We start from the raw sequence: 8,079 nt of genomic DNA on the forward strand, positions 1-8,079 counted from the left end.
CTAAATCCAGAATTACCACAGCTCTCAACCTCTATTCCTTAAGCTTGCAGCAAAACAACAAAACAGTCCCAGTTTTTGAAAAACTCCATTTTCCAAAGGAAAACGACAAATCCATCAAAAAAATCTCAGTACTGTGAGCATTAACCCCAAACAAACCCTCTGCCTTATAGACAACCACCTTGCTGTCACCATGAGGCAACCTTGACCTCTACAACTGACAACCACGTCACTCAACAAAATAAACCATGATCAACCTTAATCCAACACCTTCCACTAACCAAATTCTTAATTTAGAAAACCCATCACCAATCAATAACCCACTATCAAACATTCAACACATCCATATCTACATTTTGGAAAGAAAAAAAAGTGAAATTTTCAACGAATTGAATTTGGATTTTGTTCAAGACCCATACCTTAATCCATGATTCAACCTCCAAGTCAGCCATTAGAAAAGAATATGTGAATACATCAAAGCCCTGGGTTTGAATCGTGGTAGGCCAGATCGGAAAGTGAGATAGAGGAAAAAATTCAGCCAAGGGTTTGGTGGTGCGATGGCGGCTCAAGTTGGTGATTATATCTTGATAATCGATGTTGGACTCTGGATGATGGAAGATGGGGGAGAGAGAGAGAGAGAGACTTTGAGGGAATTGGAGAGAGACTAGTGACTTCTTTTACCTTTTTGCTGTTGCCCAAGTGGCAGATTTTATGGTAAAGTTCATGTTTCAGTGACTTTTGTGTTCTATTGAAGTTCTTGAGCCAAAGTTTTAAATTTTTACAAATGCCTCATTTTGATCTAGTTTTCTTAGTTTTTTATGTGTTTCATGTTTATAATAGAGAAGGGAAGAGGTGAATTACAGAACCCTAATAGAGCATACCACAAGTGGATAAAGTGTCAAATTTTAAACCACAAGTAGACAACTTAAATTTTAGTCAAACCACAAACTGGTAAGTTATAATTTGCTCATGTATGTATATATATTTATATATAAATTAGTAACAGTTAAAAGCCCAGGTTCTCATAAATCAAATACTCATTAAGAGGTTCTAAGTTAGAGTGTACCTATTGGAAAAATACCAGTAGAAATATCAATCAACATAAATAGATCATAACACCCATGGAGGCCAAGAGTCTAGCAAGTGCCACTACTATTATTATTATTTTTATTTTTCTCTAACATCAAGTAAACCTATTCTCCCTCACTTAAACACACTCACGCTCCATTAGACCTCTAATGCACTAAATTTTATAAAATCAATATATCAAATGGTTGTAAAGTCTGACTGACATTGTAACAATTAAAGCAGTCCACTACCTTGCTATTTGTAACCCTGATTGCAGGTATTTTCTCTGCTAGCTTAAGGTTGATGAATAGTCAGCTTTTGCTGTAAACGTGTAATGAATACCTTAACAAGTTGCAGAAACTACAACTTTGTAATCATACACTTGAGCATACAACGACTTTTCGATGTCACTGATCCAATGCTTGGTCATTGATATTAACAAATCAGGTTTATTTTAGAATTGAGAAAGTTTTAGAGAACTTGAAAAACCAAAGAGAAAATACGCCATGTTCCGTTTCACTCTTTTCAGAGCACCTAAATATATTGTTAAGTCCAAGCTTGGAAGTTACTTTCTTAAAGAAATCACTTAGTGTGCATTTGGCTCTCGCTTAAAAAGCCGACTTATTTTACAATTTAGCTTATTTTTGCTTCTATTCATAAGTTTTACTGTACTTTTTGATACTATTCATGGGTCTCATTGTACTATTTCAGCTAACTTTTACCTTTATCTACAGCACTTTTAGCAAAAAGTTTTCAGTTTCAGCAAAATAAGCAGATCCTAAACAAACCCTTAGCCAACAATGTAAACAGAAATTATGAGTTTATATATAATTAGTTAATTACATCAACTCACTCAATTCAGTTCATTACTGGCCCCCATTTTAACAAACATTTTTGGGATAAACTCCTATTACAATTCATCAAGTTCATTTTCAATACAAACCCAGTGGTTTTCAAGATGTCTATCATAGACAATCACCCATCTAATTTGTAAAACAATTACCCATATTTTCCCTGTTTGCCATTATAATGCCCTTATTATGGGCACACTGTAGACCTATATTTGAATTTTGGCAGATTTTTTAGAAACAAACACACACACACACACACAAGGGAAAGGGAAAATTTTTTTGGCTGATTAGTTACAACTTACATCAAACAATGGCACGTAAGAGAAATTGTTCAAAAATTCAAACCCAGAAATTAAATCAGCAAGCAGTCACGAAACAAACACTAAACATACTAAACTTAAAGATAAAGAAACAACCACAAAGAAGAGACTATACACAGGAGTAGCACAAGCTTATTGAATTGGGTAAGTAGATTTTTTTTTTTTTTTTTTTTTCTATGTGGTTCAAGGATTCCAATAAAATATAAGGGCCATAAATGGATTTTTTTTTTTTTTTCTTTTATAGGTAAGGGCTGTAAAAGGATTTTCAAAAAAAAAAAAAAACCCTTAAATCAATTAACCCAAATCTACAAATACGCAAAATAGAACTAACTCCAACCGCGATACCCTAATGGAAACAAAATCTAACACAAATACCAAAATCAAAACGAATGAAACGTAAATACACCAATGGTTAGGATTGTAGTAGAAAGTTAGGATTGCAGTAGAAAAAAACAAAAAAAGGGAGAGACAAAAGCAGAGAGCTTATCACAAAATAGAAGTCCACTACTTGTGCATGCAAGCTCCAAAAAGAAAATTCCCTCCCCTGTCAACATGTCATTAGTGAGACTCTTAACATGCACTCAAAGTTACAAAACAAAAAATAGAACTCTTCACAACAAGAAGAACCCATACTTACTTAGAAGTAACGCAACCATGTTTAAAAGATGCAACTCTTATCTTATGCAACTGTCCAAAGAACATAAATCACAACACTGACAAAGCTACAAAAAAAAAAAAATGATAGATTAACTTTTAAAAGTTGTTATCAGAGTAATACATTGCAGTAGACAGAGTAAGCAGTATAAACCAGCTGAGTAGTGCTGGAACATGTTAAAAAAATACGAACAGAGCATAAAATACAGACATAACAACAATGAATTTTATTTTAAAAGTGACTTTTGAATTCTTAAACCCATAATTACCAGCCACCCAACATAAAGTGATTGTGCTCCAATAGAAGAGATCTCGCACATGCCTTCAACCAAAATCTATAAAATAAATCAATAAAGGAATTGAATAAGATCATATTTGAACTAACATCATATCGTAAGAAACTTATAAGAAAAATCATATCTAAAGAATGAGGGGAGTTTTCTTATTCTTCTCTTAGCAACCCCACTCAAATTTCAAACAGTAAAGACTCATATTAAATGACCAAAACCTTAACAGATTAGCAGGAAAAAGGGGTATGAATTGCAGTGGAATTTTCATGAGCCTTATATATTTTTAAAATACCAAGAGAAACTGGAATTCATAATTCTCAAGGAAATGAACCCTTCAAAGAGCAAACACAGCACAAGTAAAGGAAAGAAATAAAATAAGGAGAAATTGTCCTTATAAAGTTAAGATTGTAGTAAAAAATAACAAAAACAGGGAGGAGAGGGAGAGAGAAGAGAAGAGATAGAGATACAAAGGAAGAGAGCATACCACCAAATAAAAGTCCGCTACATGCGTAGCCAAGCACCCAAAAGAAAATTTCAGCTCCTATCAACATGTTATTAGTGAGACACTCAATATGCGCTCAAAGTTGCAAAAAAACAAATAAGAGAACTATTCACAACAATAGGAACGCATACTTCCCAGGAATTAACTCAACCATGTTTAAAACATGGAACTCTTATCTTATGCAGCTGTCCAGAGAAGAGACATCAGAACACTGACAAAGCACCAACAAAATTAATAGATAAAGTGCAATAGATGGCAGTAAAGAGAGCAAGGAGGATAAACAATCTGCCAAGTTCTGGAATATGTTAAAACCACAAAAATACAGCCTGAAATATAGACAGAGCAAGAACAATTTTTAGTTTAAAAGTGAATTTTGATTTCTTAAACCCATAATTACCAACCAACCAACATGAAGTGATTTTGATAAATAGAAGAGATCCAGCACACACCTTCAACCAAAATCCATAAAGTAAATCAAGCAAGGAACTGTATAGAATCATGTTTGAAATAACAGCATAATGAAAGAGACTACCAAGAAAAATTAAATCAAAAGAATAAGAGCGAAGTTTACTAGAACAGGCATGTTTCGCATATTCATGTCACACTTTAGTATTTAATAGAACAGGCATGTTTAAAGCATATAGATCATATCCTATATGACTAACAATGACAACAAATCACTATGCTGACTAGAGCACCAAATATCAAAGAGGTTGAAGAGCAAATTACAAAATTCACCAATGAAAAATATAAATACTAGAGTCTAAAAGTTCGTATAAGTGCAAGTCGATGGTAGTAGAAAAAACAGAACCAGGAAAGATTTTGAGAGTGCTGGAATTAGTTGAAACCACACAAATCCAGCCGGAAATACACACAATGAAAGCACCAATTTTTGAACTCAGAAATACCATCATCCAACAAAAAAGGATGGGAAGTTACATATTTGTGCTCATATAGAACAAAATCAAACTGATTAGAGAAGCCAATTTTGTTTCAACAAAGACCTTAAAAGGCAGCCAACCAACAAAATCTGTAAAAGAAATTGAACAAGGAATAGTATCACATTAGATTATTGACTACCAGTCATCAAACAAAAAAGGAAAGGAAAGATTACATATTTGTGCTTGTATAGAACAGAAAAAAACCCATTAGAGAAGCCAATTTTGCTGCAACAATGACCTTTAAAGGCATCAGAGCAACAAAATCAACAAAATAAATTGAACAAGGAATAGTATCACGTTAGATTATTGTTGTATGACTCATAATCAAATATAGAAATCAAGAGAAGGGAAGAGTTTTCTTATTGTTGCAGTCAACATGGCACAAACTCACAAATCAAACATTGGCAAATACTTAAAACTCACAATGGACTTGGTTGGACATTGACAGTATCTACGCACTTTCAATGACTAGGAAATCAATCAGCAACAATCTAAGACTTCGATTTATGATGCAAAACCAAAGATATGTAATTCACAGAAATCCCACCTCATGCCAATCAAAACAGTATTATATTCCCTCGGCAAACATATTCAAGATGTGATCTTTGTTAATCAATATTTAAATTGCCTAGCTCATTCCAGTAAGATCTATTACCCTACTCAAATTAAATTATCTCCAAATCAAACTTTGACGCTATGAACAATAAGAAACTTCCTAGCTCCTCTAAACATATCAGGATAAGATATTCAACATGCGCTCATAATTGAAATAGTTGCAAAACAACGTGCAGAAGAACTAGGATATTTCTCTACAAGATGAAAGAAGAATGAAGTATAAAATCTCTACCGTCACTCTTTGCAATTCCTCATAGAAACAATCACCAACATCACGGAAGAGGCACTAGAAAATCAAAGCAATGACCAATGTATTGAACCCTGCTTTACAACAAAGAAAAATTTGCATTCCAGTAAAAACATCAATATCGAAGTTTTTAACATTTGATCAGAATTTTAGTTGTTGCAAACTCTTCCCCAACTAAGTTATACATGAACAATAAAGTAACAAATCTTTTTCACCTGGCCTTAGTTATCCTATCAATAAAACAATGAAGTAAAGATCTCCTGTACAAGAAAAGTCAGGATAGAGATTCATAACATGCACTCAAAACTTAAAAACAACAAATAAAAGAACTCTTCCCTACAAGAGAAATCATACATGTTACTGGAATTTGAGTAACCATGGTTAAAGCATGCAATTCTTAACTAATGCGACTCCCCAAAGATGATAAATCACAACACTGACAGCACCAAGAAGCATAAAATTTTATGTTCTAAAAAGTTGTGACAAGTGCTGTGACAAGATAGCAGTAGAGAGAGGGAGCAGAAAAACATGCTTACTAGTGCTGGAATTAGCTAATACCACACAGATGGAGCTTCAAATATAGATACAATATGATTTTAAATTTTTCAAACCATAATTCCCAGCCAACAAAGAACAAGTGATTGCTCTCCAATAGAGTAGAACCAAATTCATCTAGAAAACAACATCAACCAAAAATTACAAAATAAATCAAACAAAGAATTGTATAAGAAATGTTTGAAGAAACAGTATATTGAGAGAAACCAATTAAAAAAAGATAAATCAAAATAAGATAAGAGTCTTCTTATTGTTGCAGATTCAAGTGTTATCCACAAAATATATTTCTCAAGTACAAGAAGGTCCAAAACAACAATTTCTCCTCTAGACATATCAAGATCAAAAATACCAAACATTGTCCTCACAAATTTATAAATATGTCATGCTTTGATAACGATGGCATCTATTCACTCGCGAATTACCAGGCATATTCCATGATTACAAATTATGTTGCAAATCCAAAGATATAAGTTGAAGTAATTTAATTCCCAAAAAGACCTCATGCCAAATGCCACTCATGACAGGACAAAGCAAAACCAGTCTTATAATTCTCTTCGAACCCATGTTTAGATCATAATCCATGTTAATTTAACTGCCCCACAAGAGGCATTACATTCCAACTAGAATTGATATAGCTAACACGGATTGACTAAAACTACGACATAACAACAGGACAAAAGGGAAAAGAATTGGAATGAAAGTTTCAAATCCTCACTAAGAGAAACTGAAATTCATAATCCTCTAGGAAATGAAGCCTTTGATGAGCAAACAGTGCAAGTAACGGACAGAGCTAAAATAAGGAGCAATCCTCCCTATAAAGTTAGGATTGCAATAGAATATAACAAAAACAGGGAGGAGAGAGAGAGAGCTTATCGTCAAATAGAACTCCCCTACTTGCACAGCCAAGCACCCAAAAGAAAACTTCAGCTCCTGTCAACATGTCATCAGTGAGATTCCTAACATGCACTTGAAAGTTACAAAACAACAAATAGAAGAACTCTTCTCTACGAGAGGAATCCCATACTTCACTGCAATTAGAGCAACCATGTTTAAAACAAGCAACTTGTATCCTACGTGCCTGTCCAAAGACGATAAATCACAACATTGACAAAGCTCCAAAAAACATAAATGATTGAGTTCATAAACATTGTGATAAGTGCAATATGTGGCAGTAGAGAAGAAGCAGGAAAATCATGCTAACTAGTGCTCAAATAAGTTAAAACCATACAAATGGAGCCTGAAATATAGACATTGCAAGCACCAATTTTTGTCATACAAGTGGAGCCTGAAATATAGACATAGCAAGCACCAATTTCTTAAACTTAAAAGTGAATCTTAAATTCTTAAGCCCATAATTACCAGCTAGCCAGCAAAAAGTGATGGCACAACAATAGAAAGAACCAAATTGATCCAAAAGACGCCTTCAACCAAAATTTATAAAATAAACATTACCACATATTTTGAAAATCTTACCATTGAATTGTATTTTTTTACGTTCTTAATACACATATCAAATTTTCTATCAATCAAATATTATTTACTATATAATCTATAACCTCATATTTTATACATAATTTTAGACTACAAAAACTTACAATTTAAACAATACATTGATGACATTTTCTAGAAATTTTGCTAGTATGGAGGATATAAAAAGAAAATATAATCCAATGATAGATTTGTCAAAATTCACCTCCAATAAAAAGACAGCTACAACCAATTTTATAGCTAAACTTTGTTATAAAATAAATCAAACAAGGAATTGTATAGGATCATGTTTCAAGGAACATTATATTCAAAGAAACTTCTAAGAAAAATTAAATCAAAAAAATAAGACAGGAATTTTCTTATTGTTTCAAATTCAAGATTTCTCCACAAACTTTTAAGAAAATTTAAGTCAAAACAATGCGCGGAGTTTTCTTATTCTTCTCTTGGCAACCATATTTAGATCACAATCCCCGTTAATCTAACTACCACACGCCAATAAGAGGATTACCGCATTCCAAGTAGATATCAACTTGCTAAAAAAGAATAACTAA

General features: G+C 33.0%; 1 long non-coding RNA gene across 2 annotated transcripts; it reads right to left on the bottom strand.

The window, feature by feature from the left end:
• Positions 1 to 791: 791 nt before the first annotated feature.
• On the bottom strand, positions 792 to 7,657 carry LOC136071181 (uncharacterized). 2 transcript variants are annotated; one of them, XR_010632490.1, is made up of 4 exons: positions 3,665 to 7,657; positions 3,160 to 3,225; positions 2,874 to 2,958; positions 792 to 2,780 (listed from the first exon to the last, which is right to left on the bottom strand). It is a non-coding gene; the product is annotated as an uncharacterized LOC136071181 (long non-coding RNA). The 2 variants fall into 2 exon arrangements; XR_010632489.1 differs by having other exon boundaries at positions 2,874 to 3,225.
• Between the last annotated feature and the right edge of the window lie 422 nt (positions 7,658 to 8,079).

The sequence above is a fragment of the Quercus suber genome, unplaced genomic scaffold (genome assembly GCF_002906115.3).
Source record: "Quercus suber isolate HL8 unplaced genomic scaffold, Cork oak 2.0 scaffold_292, whole genome shotgun sequence".
Lineage (NCBI taxonomy): Eukaryota > Viridiplantae > Streptophyta > Magnoliopsida > Fagales > Fagaceae > Quercus > Quercus suber.